Source organism: Heterocephalus glaber, unplaced genomic scaffold (genome assembly GCF_053883595.1).
Source record: "Heterocephalus glaber isolate CG9 unplaced genomic scaffold, H.glaber_assembly_v1.0 deba00000281, whole genome shotgun sequence".
Lineage (NCBI taxonomy): Eukaryota > Metazoa > Chordata > Mammalia > Rodentia > Bathyergidae > Heterocephalus > Heterocephalus glaber.
Window position 1 is genome coordinate 1,710,912 of NW_028258139.1, and position 14,349 is coordinate 1,725,260.

The window sequence follows — 14,349 nt, forward strand, 5'->3', positions numbered from 1 at the left end:
CAGGGAGAGGGAGAAAGAAGGGTGGGTGGATGGGGGTGCAGAGTTATGAAAATGTATGCACAGGGATTTGGCTGTTAAGACGCAGTGGAATTATATCCAGGGTCATTTATACTAATTCTGGTAAAAACTGCTGCTTAGACTTACACTCCATTAACTTATCAAATAGTTATTTAATGTCTAGCATCTGCCAAACAGGGTGATAAATCCCAGGAATAAAACGGCTCACAGAGACTCTTGCCCTTAGGCGTCACAGTTTGGTACAGACAGACAAATACAAGCACGAAGACACTTCAGTAAGATGCCACAATAGGCACATTTTCCTCTTCAGGGTCCCTCTAGACAGAAGCGAAGGGGAGCAAGTTGTAGCTCACAGTTTAGTTAGGGCTGCCCAGGAGGCCAGGGTACAGAGAGCGAAAGAAGCCACGCCAAAAGATCAGCCACGCTAACAGAGCCGTCTGAAAGGTCAGAAGAGCAGGTGGCCCTGGCAGGCTGTGTCTGAGGCCAGACCCACGAGATTCAGATAAATCTTTACCAGCTTCATCACCATGAAAAGGAACTCAATGCTGTATCTGTGAAGCACTTAGAACATAGCCTGCTTCACAGTAGTTACTCAGTTATTCCCAGGAGCAAGGCACTGAGCTAGACTGTGGCCTTCCCAGATCTGCTGCCATCTTAGGGACAGTCCCTCCTGCCCACCTCAATGGCAGTCAAATCACCAGCCCTTGTTAGAATTTTTGCAGATAAGGTCTAGTTCACTAAATTGCCCAGACTGAACTGCACATGGTGCTTCTCCTGCCTCAGCCTCTGAGTGCTGGCATTACAGGGGCCACCCGACTCCTTTATTTTTAAGAGAGGAAGTCTTGCAAAGTTTCCCTAGCTGCCTCAATGCATCGTTGTTGTCCTACCTCAAGCCTCCCAGGGACCTGCCACTGCCTGTGTGCATCGCCACTTGGGATATTTTGATTTTATTATATTTGTTTATATTGAGTAGGTCATGTTGTCTTTTACTCAGAAGTTTCTTGTTTTGTCTTTTTAGAGGTAGGGAGGGAGGTGTTCTTGCCCACTTGTTATTGTCCCCTCTCCCCCTTTTCAAATTTTGGAATCAGCTTGTCAAAGTTCCAAAAGTAATCATATTGGCATTTTTATTAGAATTACATAAATTTACAGATTTACTAGTGAGGAATGATATCTGAGTTTCTTTTAATGAGTCTGGCATCTGAGTTTCAGGACAGCAACAGAGACGCATAAAAGAGTTTTACTGTCCCTCCCCATTCAAAGTGATGCCATGGTCACAACACCCAGAAATTGTGCACAGCGCCTAGCCTGGCCCGAGCTGGTGAGGCTTCCCAAGCAGGAGTGACTTCTTGGTCAAAATGTGGTGGTACAGACATCTACCAAAGTCCTAGCCACGTTTTATGGCAGCACTGAGAGCAGAAAGAGTTCCGAGTCCCTTTCTGCGTGTGGCGCACAAACCTGGGGCTCCAGTGCTTCCGGGCTTCAGGTTTTTAGCTCATCTGTGACTTTTCAGTGGAGGCATAGACCAGCAACTGTTCACTTCATTCAAGGAAACTGAAGTCCAAGGACAAGGCAGCACAATCTCTAAGCGAAGATGTTTTGAACAAAACATGCTCCAGGTAGCTACTGTCTTCCAAGAGATGTCGAAGCAACTTGTCTCATTAAAACAAGAACAAAACCAAAACCCAACTGCTTTCCAGAAGACTGTGATATGTACCGTCCAGGGGTTTCAAGGGACTCTTAGTTTATTTTATTTTTTTTGGTACCGGGGATCAAACTCGGGTCCTTGCGCTTGCGCAGCAGGTGGTGAAACCACTGAGCTAAATCCCCGGCCCCAGGGACTCTTATTTTAATATCTTTGTTAACATCCAGTTTTCACCATCAGTACACGAAATAGCTGTTTCTTTAAATCTCTTATGTGTAGTGTTAGTATTCTTCAAAAAAGTCTTGCACATTTTTGATAGGTTTATTCCTTTAGATGGATTTTGCTGCTGTCATAAACAACATTTCTGTTTCACTCCCACCTCTGTTCTTTAAATAGAGTATAGGAAGGTTAAGAATACTATACTGAATTATCCTATAGTTCTAGCAGTCTTCCTGTTGATTCTCTTGCATTTTCTAGTTTGATAATCATATTGTGTATAAATAATCATACTTGTCTCTTGTTTGGTGTTCCTTTCTAAGGGATCAAAAATTGTCCTTCCAGCGTCTTATTTCATTGGCCAAGAAATTCAGTAAATATTGAGAAGGATCCAACATTCTGGGAGGGCTGAGGCAAGATTACAAGTTTAATCCACCACGGGCAACTCAGCAACTTAGTGAAACCCTATCTCAAAATAAAAGTAAACCCAAAAGGAGGGGTATGGCTCAGTACAAAGGGCCTGGGCTCAATCCCCAGTACTGCAAAAGTAAATAAATAAAAATGAATAAATAAAATAAGGAGAAATACTATTAGATATCTTTGTCATTGTGCTTTCTTTAATGAGAAGATTTGTAATGCTTGTACAATGTCATATGTTGGAGATTTGTAGTATGCTGGAGGTTTCTGGAAGAAGATATCTTTATAATCCCACCAGTAGTTAACATATTTTATTTGTTTATACACATCTACTTCTTTGTAAATACCTAAAGAATCTTGGTGACTTAGTGAGCAAACTCTGAGAGAACATCATAAGGTTACTGAAATAAAAATTCTGCCTAGGTCTGCCCTTACACATTTTTTGGAAACTCCTTTCTTGAGGTCTAATGGGAACACCATAAACTGCATATGTATAATGTGTACCATTTAATAAGTTTGACATTTACCTGTGAAGCTATCCCCACAATCAAGGTGGTGAATACATCACACAACCTCTACCCTCTGCACTCCCTGCCCTAAACAACCACTGATTTGCTTTCTCTTTGTCCATTAATTTGCATTTTCTTGAACTTTATATAAATAGAATCCTACAACATCTCCTTTTTGGTCAAGTTTCCTTAATTTAGCATATTTTTTTTGAGACTATTGCATCTATCAATAGCTCATTTCTTTTTATTCTTGAGCAGTATTCCATTGCCTGGATGTACCATAATTTGTTTATCCTCCCACGTATTAGTAAATATATCTTTTTGATATCTGTTGAAAAATATTAAATAGATTAGACTCTTTTTATTTATTTTATTTTTAATTTTACTTTTTTGGTACCAGGGATCGAACTCAGGACCTTGTTCTTGCGAGGCAGGTGGTGGCACCACTGAGCTAAATCCCTGGCCCTAGACTCTTCTTTTAAATATGAAAGTTACCAGATTAAAGGAGATGAGAGAGGTTTGTTACTGAGGCTGTCTTCAAATTTATTGCACTGTATACAGTTGCAACAGATTTTTGTGACTTGTCCTTCCATATGGAATAACTTGATAATTACATTCACTGGTATTTCTATTTAATTACTAGTTGTTAATCATTTTTCTAATTTACAATTCCTCACTCCTCTTCCTCTCCCAGTGTTTTGTGTTTCAGTCCATCTTTGTGGAGTTATGATTTGGCCACATCTGTTTAATTTTACCTTGGAATCAAGGTAGCATTTTTTGTATAGTTTCTCAGGATTCTTTTTTTTTTGGTACTGGGGATCGAACTCAGGTCCTTGCACTTGTGAAGCAGGCAGCGGAACCACTGAGCTAAATCCCCGGCCCTACTTTCTCAGATTTATTAAACATGGTTCAGTAATTTTAACATCTTAAAACATTTAAAACTTTTATATACAAGTGTACAGAAACACATACCATTCCTATAAAAACTTATTAACAACATCGAACCTCTCTGTCCCCCCAAATTCTAAATGAACAAGCATAGCTTTCATGCAGTTACTACATGCCAGCAGAAGTATCATTTATACCACATTCTGCTGAGCTGTGGGAAAATATGAGAGCCAGAGAGGAAGCCAAAAGTGTTAACAGAGTATGAATGTTAAAAAGAAGCAAATGCTGGGGTGAAGCTCGGCGGAGAGTCCTTGCCTACTATGCAGCGAAGCCCTCAAACTGGATCCCAGCACCACCGAAAAGAAAAGAGGCAAATGTTTAAGTCTGTTAGGTTTTTAAAAATTTACTGAGATAAGAATGTGAATTTCCTTCTTTGAATAGTCTGTGAAGTGAATTGTACCAATACATTTCTTCATGTTGAGTCACCATTATTTTATTTTTTCCCAATGAAAAACAACTTTTACTGAGATTCCACCAGTTGCAGAATGTGTTCCTAACATTAAGTGCCTTTGTCCTTGGCAATTTGGTCTTTCTTCAGTGGTGCATTAATGCTTTCTTCTCCTTCATGATCTCTGGAAGTGGCAGTGGTGTTAAGGAACTTAAGGTCAGACTTCCCTACAGCCTGCTGTTTGTCTGCACTGGCAAGGACTTGCAGAGGGTGGGCGCCCACTTCTTGGTTCCCACCACACAGTCTTTCTGCATGACAAAGCCAATGGTCACCTCACCATGGTGGACAAAGCCACCCAGAAGGTTGATGCTTTTGCTAGACAGGTCATAATTGGTGGAGGCGTTGTGCTTAATCTGCTCGCCATCCTTAATAAGGTAGCCCTGACCAATCTTGTAGATCTTCCTGTTGATCTCCGTGCGGTGATGGTAGCCTTTCTGCCCAGCACATGCCACAGAGAAAGCCACACAGGCAGGGTTCCGTGCTCTTATACAGAGAATTTTGAGCAGCCTTCAGTGGATCTTGTGGGGCAGCTTCTTGGTGTGTTAGCGACTGGTGACCCTTTTGTAGCCTTTGCCCTTTGGTCATCCCAGTGACACTGATCATTTCATCCTGCCCAAAGACCTGGTATATGGAGATCTGTTGCACCAACCTCTTCCAGGCCCAGTCCAGCTTCTTGGCCACAGTGCTCCTGTTCACCTGGATCTCCATGAGGTGGGCCTTCTCCTGCTGTAAATGAAGCAGGCACATCTGGGTGTGCGTGATAATGTCAGTGACCCGGCAGTATTTCCTCTCATGCTTCTGAAGTTCTCCAGCTGCTTCCTGCTCACATCAGCCTGCCATTTCTTGCAGTATTTGGTGAAGGTCTTCTTAGATTTATGTCAGTTCTTATACAAGGGCCTTTTGCATTCATCACTGATATGCCTAGCAAAGTCAGTCTTGAAGGCCCAGAGGCCTTGAGGGGTTTCCACATAGCCCACAGTGGTATAACCATCATGGGCAGCATCATGGTCATGGCCTCCACAACTTCCTTCTTGTTCAGCTTGGATCCTGACCTAGCCACTGTGTGCACAATGTAGGTGATGCCAGCCTTATAGCTCAGAAAGGCTGTGAGGTGGGCCAGCTTTGAAAGGGTATCCTTGGGGAAGCTTTTCACCTTCCCATGATGCTTGCTGCTGTGTTTCTGGGGCAAGAAGCCCAAGGATCCATGTCTAAGAGCAGAGAACTTCCTGTGAGACATCTTGCCATCAGATCCTGCCAGCCAGTAGAGTGAGTCACTATTATTTCAGTAAGAAAACTCTTCTTAGCCCTAAAAGATAACTGTTCTTTTATTATGTTACTGAAATTGATCTAGAGTTTATAAGGAGTTTTTTAGTTTACCTACTTACAAGTATATCTACTACTTACCATCTTGACAAAGGAATTATTTTTGCCTGAATTTAGTAGAATGTGCCTACAGAATTAAAAATCTTCTTAGGAGTGCCTGCTGACTTTTTTTTTTTTGGTGGTACTAGAGATAGAACCCAGGACCTCTGAATTGAGCTATATCTGCTTACCTGCAGACCTTTTTACTTTTTTAGTTTTTATTTTGTGAAAAAGTCTTGGTAATTTGCTAAACTGCCTAGGCTGGGCTTGAACTTGCAATCCTCCTGCTTCAGCTTCCCCAAGTGCTGGGACTACAGGTATGCACCACCACACACAATCAAAATCAATTATTTGAGGCCTGAAAAATTGACTTAGATATAGTGCAGGTAAATTTATATGCAACAGATAGAAAGTCTATGGCATTTAAGGCAAGCTCTGCTCCCATTTTCCCACAATTTCAGCTTCCAAAGCAGGGTGCTTGTTTTACCCTAGGAGGGTCAGGCCACCAGCATCAGATCCCTCACTGGCACAGTGTCACAGACACTCTTCTGGGTTATTGTGCTCAAGAGGAATGGGGCTCCCCTGCTGCTCCTAGTCCCCACATGTAGGACAGAAGCTGAACTTGCTGGCAGGGGAGACTCTAGAGTAAGAGGAGCCAGCTCAGAAAGACCCAGGGCTGCCATCCACCTCACCTCTGAGCCAACTTGAGAGGTGTGTAGCTGCAGGGAAGCAAGCCATATGGGGCTGAGGTGTTGAGGTTCTTTCAGGCCTTCAAGACAAAGACCTGTGAAACTCTGTCTGAGGGATAACTGTATACCAAGTGGAACATTTCATGGGTAAGGGCACTGTCAAAAACAATGGAGATTCTAGTGGCAAGCAAGTAGGAGAAGGCTAGTAGTTCCATGATGTTAGTAGCAACAAGAAAAATGGCAAATCAGGTTATAGACGACAGAATAGGCAAGGGGAAAAGACACAGGCAGAGGCTGGAGGAATCCAGGTGGAGGATTCCCCAGGTCCCCTTCTCTCGTGAGGAATCACACAGAGCACATGTTCCCTAACAACAACAATTCAGCAATATGTATGCACTATCTCTGCTCATGAAGCCCACAAAGCCATGCAGCATCCAAGCTTTTGACGGAGAGCTGGTCACCTAGCCATTCTGGCCAGCACATACCAATATCCCAGACCTCCAGAAGAAAGTCGGGTTCTTCATATTGATTGTACAACACTCTAGGCACAGAGAACCACAACTCTCACTTAACTGTCGATTGAAAACACTCTACCAGGTCCCAAGATACCAGCCAACAGTCAATATTGCAAGCAGGACTAGAAAGATTCTAAGGATAGCAGTCTAAAGCTTGCTATGTACATTATTTTCAAAACTGGGATAGAAAAAATATTTGAAGAAATAATGGCTATAAACTTCTCAAATTTGATGAAAATTACTAATCTACATAACCAACAGGTTCAATCAACTTTAAGTAGTATAAACACATGATCTATGACCTGACATACCACAGTCAAAATGTTGGAAGATAAAGAGAAAATCTTAAATTAGCAAAAGAAAAATGATTCATCAAAGTAAATCCCAAGAAGATTAACAGCTGACTTTTTGTCACAAGCAAGAGATCCGGAAGCAGTGGGACAATATATTAAATGCGCTAAATCTGTTTCTCAAGAATGCTGTATTTAGCAAGGCCAGTTTAAAAAAAAATGAAGGCAAAATAAAGATATTTTCAGGTAAGCAAAAATGGGAAGAATTTGTTGCAAGAAAATCTCTCTTCCAAGAAACACCGAAGGAAGTTCTTCAAAGGAAGTGACAACAGTGAAACACACACATGCATGCGCGCGCGCGCGCATCCATGCGTGCACACACAGCATCAGCTTTGGAAAACATGATTATCTAGGTAAAGATAAAAGACAGTATGATTACATGTTCTTTCTTTTCTTGCTTTTAAAAGTAACTGCATAAAACAGTATCTATAAAATTACACTGTTGGAACTAATAACATATAAAAAGGTGATCTATTTGACAATAACAATGGAGAGAAGGTACATAGGAAAAAAGTCATATTGCATTAAGAAAATGGCAATGTGAGAGAACTCAAATCTATAGAGAGGAAGAAAAAGATACAGTAAATAAGAAGGTTAAACCTTTTAAAAACAGGAAACTATGCATTTCTACTCTTATTTTTTATTAGATTCTTTAAAAGATAAGATTATATAAAGCAATAATGATAGCAATGTCATATGCTGCACACTAATTCCTAATGTGACGGTATTTGAAGGTGGAGTCTCCAGAAGTGATTAGGACATGAGAGTGGAGCCTCATGGAAGGGATTAGTGCTCTTTTAAAAGAGCTTTGACCCTCTTTTTTTCAGTCATGAAAGGGTACAGTAGAAGACAGAAGTCATCACCCAATCTGCCAGCACCAACACCCAATCTGCTAGCACTGACACCCAGTCTGGTAGCACTGACAGTCAATTTGTAGCACTTACTTAGATTTCAGACTTTCTGGCCTCCAGAACTGTGAGCAATAAATTCATTGTTTAAGCCACCCAGGCTAGGATATTTTGTTACAGCAGCCTCAAATAATTGTGACACTTGGATAGAAAGTGCTCTCTATGTATCATGCAGGACAAAAAAGGGTAAATCAAAACTAGAAATATCCCGGTAAAACTTCAGAACATCAAAGATTAAAAGGTAAGTGAAGAAGCCACCAGAGCAAAGAGATTTCTACAAAAGAAATGATCATTAGACCATCAGCCAGACTGGCTTTCAGCAAGACAGATGACCAGAAGAAAGAGATCGTATCTTCCTTATGCAAAAGAAGTTGTCAGCCTAGAATTTCATACTAGTAATCAAAGTGAATGTCTAAAATAAAAGGTTATTTTCCAAAATACAAACACTCAGAGAGCTTATTTCTTCTAGACCCTTGCAAAGAAAACTATTAAGAAATATATTTCATGGAGAAAAGTAGAACCCAAGAAGTACAGAACATAAGATACAACAGTGAGCCTGGAATTGAAAACAGTATGTCAGTCAAATTAATTAAGATCTGCCTGCAAAAATGGGCCTTGAGTGTATGTTTCCAATGCAGAAATACTTTGAAAGTGGCTAGAAAAGTCACATGAACTTTATGTAGCCAAGAACTAGACAATGTCATTTGAGCAGGATAATAAATGGAAACTTTTCTGTTCTGGAGGGTTTCCAAAGTCTCTTGAGTCTCCAAAGGTAGCACAGTGAGCGATGTCTGCCCATATGTCTATAGAAAGCTTCGGATAAGTCTATGTGAAATTCACTAAGAGAATTAATGAAACTCATATAACATTAGTCTTGAGAATGTTTTAGAGGAAAAGATGTCACTGAAGGAAATCTGCAGAAGTAGAAAGCCCAGTAGCTTTTCTGCTCCCTTCTCCCCAACCACCTGTAAGGGGCAGAAGAGATACGAAGGCATCTTGCCAGAACAGAAGGTTCATCTCGTAGTCCCTGGATGGGCATTTGAGTGCCAACCCCATCCTGATCCTCATATACAGAGGGAGAGATTTGGGAAGAGCCTGGCAGGGCCTGAGGAGTAGAGAGACTAGAGGTTCACTCTCACCTGGAAAGCACAGAATGGGAGATTTTGATCACAACAGTCAGGTCTAAGAAAAAAGGGGACAATCAAACTGCATGCCTGGGTGATATTTTTCATGAGACAAATATAAGGTGGCCAAACTTGAATGTTTTTGAAAGGACTCCATCCAAAAATATTAGAGAGTGTTAGTAACCTCTGGGGATGTGCTACGGGGACAGCAGTCTTTTGGCAGTGTTAGTGTTAGAGGTCAGATGAAAGGAGGGAGGTCCTCATGAAGAATGCTGAGCCACTGAAATTCTTATTCCTTGCTTATGGGAATCAGAACAGGCTGTATCCACTTTGAAAGACAGTTTGGTATTTTCTTATAAAGCTAATAGGCATGCATGAGCCAATATTTAGCCAAGAAAAATGAACACACACACACACATGCACACACACAAATATATGCACAAATATTTATAGAAGCTTCATTCCTAATCACCCAAAACAGAAAATAACAATAACTCAAATACCCACCAACAGGTACCCGAATAATCAATTATAACAGTTTATAACTGTATTTTATGTCTATATATAGTTGCACATATAACTGTTGAGTACTACTAGACATAAAAAGGAATGAAATATTGATACACACAACAGCATGGGTGAATTTCATTATGCTAAGTAAAAGAAGGCTAGCTACATATATACTATATAATTTCATTTATACAACATTCTGGAAAAGGCAAAACCATGAAATAAGACCACAAAGAAATCTCAGTATGTTTAGAAATGTTACAGTTGCACAGGTGGTTGTTCTGAACTTGCATGTATTTACCAATACTGCCTCTAGGTTTGAGCTTGCTGCAACCCACAGCTACTAATAAAGGAGAGCAAAGGAAGAGGGGAGAGAAGGGATATTCTCTCTCTTTCTCCTCCCCATGGTGGCTCTGATCCATCTCTGGAGATGCCTAAGCTGGGTGAGGTGAAATGAACAGATGCAGTTAAGTTTGATTAGACTCAGGGAGGGGGGAAGGATAGGGGTGGGGGGTCTTTGTCAATGCCTGCAAACAAGACTGTTCAAACACTGCAACTGAACCCCAAAGCTGTGAGATCTGCTGGACACAGAGTCAAGGGAGGGAGATCCAGTATTTTGAAGTGGTGCTAGGAGAATAAATTCACTGCCTGTGTACACTCAGTTGAGTCCAGCTTGTTTAGTTACTGAGGTATCTAAAAAGACGTGAAAATACACCAGGGTCTGGGGTGCACAGCCCCCATCCAAAGGCCCTCCCAGATAACAGCTACATAGGGGGGCAAGCCCTAGCCAGAGGCACACCTAGGTACCATCCCAAGTGTGCAGAGCCCCCCAACAGAAGCCCTCCTAGACAACAGGTCAACTCAGGGATCCAAAAGGCAACCACTCTGAACCCAGGAATTGGTACACTAGTGAGCAGCAGAGTAAAGGACACTTGGTGGCTTGCTGAGAATTGAAGACCACTGGGTGAGCAAAAAGTTGCCTGAAAAAGGCACAACAGGATGCATCTGTTGAAATAAGAAGACACATAAATAAGTCCCCAAACCAGACTTCCAGATCACCTAAGGTAACCCCAAAGGGAAACGAGATGGAAAAATCTGAAACTCAACCACTTGGACTCCCTGAACTGACAATAAAAGAGGATCTGGAAAAAATGAAATCAGAAATAATTTCTCAGATAACAACAGAGATTGTGCCCATACTGCAAGACATGATTAATAAATTGAGAGCGGACACAATTGAGATAAAAAAATAGAGGCCCTGAGGAACATGATGGAATCCCAACAAAGGAAACAAATGGAATCCATAAAACAGCTACAAACAGATTTCCAGGAGACTAAAAACTCCATTGATAGTTTACACAGGGGAATGGGCCAATGTGAGGACAGAATTTCAGATCTAGAAGGTAAGATTGCAATTAGTGACCAGGAAAAGAAAAATTGCTTTAAAATTGTAAGGGATCATGAGAAATCAATCCAGCAGCTGCTAGACGATGCGAAGAACGATAACATAAGAATGATCGGAGTAAATGAAAAAATAGGAGAGAGTGCAGATGACATAAAAAAACTGTTCACAGAAGTAATGGCAGAAAAATTCCCAAGAAGGGGAAAAGAACTTGACATATAGATAAGTGAGGCATATAGGACTCCAACTAGCCATGATAAAAAAAAAAATCTACACATAGGTATATAATTGTTAAGATTCCAGAAACCCAAAAGAACAAAATTCTACAAGCACTTAAAAGAAATGCAACAAATCACATACAAAGGAAAGCCCATTTCTCAGCAAAAACCCTCAAGGCAAGAAGAGTTTGAAGTGACTTATTTCAAGCCCTAAAGGGAAACAACCTCCAACCCAGATTGATGTACCCTGCAAAGCTATCTTTCAAAATTGATGGAGAAATAAGATACTTCCATGACAAAGAGCAGCGTAGGAACTTCAGGAATACCAAACCAACATTCCAAAAAATTTTAAACAATATCCTAGGAAAAGACAATGAGGATCACAACCCCAGGAAGCCCAGCAGAATGAATCCATCAGGCACGACAGGAAATTAAACACAAAGTGGGAGAACCAGCAAAAAGAAAAAGTCATGACAAGGATAAAACAATGCCTATCAGTTATAACCATCAATGTTAATGGTCTCAATTCACCAATCAAAAGAAATAGACTGGCAGAAAGGGTCAAGAAGCAAGATCCAACAATATGCTACATACAAGAAACACACTTAATTCAAAAAGAAGCTCATAGACTAAAAGTTAAAGGGTGGAAAACAATACTCCATGTGACAGGAACCCCCCAAAAAAGCAGAAGTAGCTATCCTCTTTGCAGATCAAGTGGATTTCAAACCAACACCAATTAAGAGAGACAAAGAAGGACACTACATCCTTGTAAAGGGAACAATCCAAGAGAAAGAGATAACAATCAGTACCAAAACACTAATGCACCCAACTACATAAAACAAATACTAATGGATATGAAAAATCAAATAAGCACTAATACAATAGTAGTGGGGGACCTTAACCTCGCTGTCACAAAGAGGTAGATCAACTACAGAAAAAATAAGCAACAAAATACTAGAACTCGATCAAACTCTTCAACAAATGAGCTTAACAGATGTTTACAGAGTGTTCCACCCCACAAAATCAGAATACACATTCTTTTTAGCTGCACACGGGTCGTTCTCCAAAATAGACCACATACTCACTCATAGAACATGTTTAAGTAAGTGCAATTGAATTGAACTTATCCCCTGTATCTTATCAGACCACAGTATGATGAGATTGGAGATCAATAGCAAAAGAAACTGCAAGAACTTCATAAACACATGGAAATTGAACAACACACTTCTGAATAACCAATGCGTCACAGAGGAAATTAAATAAGAAATCAGAGAGTTCCTTCAATTAAATGACAATGTCAATACAACATATCAGAATTTATGGGACACAATGAAAGCAGTCTTATGAGGGAAATTCATAGCAGTGAATACCCATATTAGGAAAACAGAGCAAGCCCAATTAAACAACCTGATGCTGAACCTCAAGCTTCTAGGAAAAAAAGAGCAAGACAAACCCAAAGCTCATACAAGGGAAGAAATTATAAAGAGCGGAGGAGAAATCAATGCAATGGAGACTAAGAGAATGATACAAAAATCAAGGAAGTCAAGAGTTGGTTCTTCGAAAGAATAAACAAAATTGACAAACCCTTAGCCAACCTTGTCAGAAAAAGGAAAGAAAAGGCCCAAAGCCATGCAATTAGGAATGAAAAAGGTGAAATTACAACAGATCCGAAGAAATCCAGAGGATCATCAATACCTACTTCAAGAACCTATACAGCAATAAAATGGAAAACATAGAAGAAATGGAGAGATTCCTAGATACGTATGAATTACCAATGTTGAATGAATATGACCTAAAAATTCTAAACAACCCAATATCATCGAAATTGAAAACATAATTAAAAACTTACCAACTAAGAAACGCCCAGGTCCTGATGGCTTCACTGCTGAATTCTACAAGGCATTTAAAGAGGAACTGCTGCCACTACTCTTTAAACTCTTCAATGAAATTGAAAGGGAAGCAACACTTCCGAATTCATTCCTGGAAGCAAGCATCACCTTCATCCCCAAAACAGAGAAAGATCCAACTGAAAAAGAGAACTATAGGCCAATCTCACTAATGAACATAGATGCAGAAATCCTTAATAAGATAATGGCAAATAGAATGCAGAAGATCATCAAGAAAATGACCATGTGGGATTCATCCCAGGGATGCAGGGATGGTTCAACATACACAAATCAGTAAATGTAATATGCTATATCAATAGAGCCAAGACAAAAACTGTATGATCATCTGAATAGATGCAGAAAAAGCACTTGACAAAATCCAACACACATTTATGACAAAACCCTACAAAAAATTGGAACAGACGGTCTCTACCTCAATCTGATAAAAGTCATCTATGAAAAACCAACAGCCAATATCATACTAAATGGTCAAAAACTGAACTCCTTCACACTTAAAATCGGGATCAAGACAAGGATGTCCACTATCACCACTCCTGTTCAATATAGTTTTGGAAACATTAGCCACAGCAATTAGACAAGAGAAAGAAATAAAAGGAATAAAGATAGGAAATGAAGTCAAATTGTCATTATTTGCAGACAACATGATACTCTATGTAGAAGACCTCAAGAACTCCACCAAAAGTCTTCTAGACCTATTAACCAAATTCAGTAAAGTAGCTGGATACAAGGTCAACACAAAAATCAATAGCTTTCCTGTACATGAACAACAGACTCCCTGAGAGAGAAATGGGGCAAATAATTCCTTTCACAACAGCATACAAAAAATCGAAATACCTAGGAATCAACCTAACAAAAGAAATCAAAGACCTCTTCTCTGAAAACTATAGCACTCTGAAAAGAGAGGTTGAAGATGATATCAGAAAATGGAAAGACATCCCTTGCTCTTGGGTAGGAAGGATCAACATAGTGAAAATGGCCATACTTCCAAAACTGCTATGTAGATTTAACGCAATCCCAATTGAAATTCCAGCAGCATACTTCACCAACCTTGAGAAAACAATACAAAAATTCATGTGGAACAAGAAGAGACCTCGAATAGCAAAAGCAATTCTAGGCAATAAAGACAAGGTAGGGGGTGTCACAATCCCCAACTTGAAACTATATTA

The 14,349-nt window shown here is 40.2% G+C and overlaps 1 protein-coding gene and 1 pseudogene across 11 annotated transcripts in view; both read right to left on the bottom strand.

The window, feature by feature from the left end:
• Rgs20 (regulator of G protein signaling 20) overlaps positions 1-14,349 on the bottom strand; it is a 66,246-nt gene that overhangs the window by 18,288 nt on the left and 33,609 nt on the right. The gene's annotated exons all lie outside the window — the stretch shown is intronic.
• Positions 1-14,349, bottom strand: part of LOC147830187 (large ribosomal subunit protein uL3 pseudogene) — a 31,605-nt pseudogene continuing 17,256 nt past the window's right edge. The window contains exon 1 of the transcript XR_015440531.1: positions 1-14,349. This exon is cut by the window's right edge and continues 17,256 nt beyond it. The product of XR_015440531.1 is annotated as a large ribosomal subunit protein uL3 pseudogene (transcript).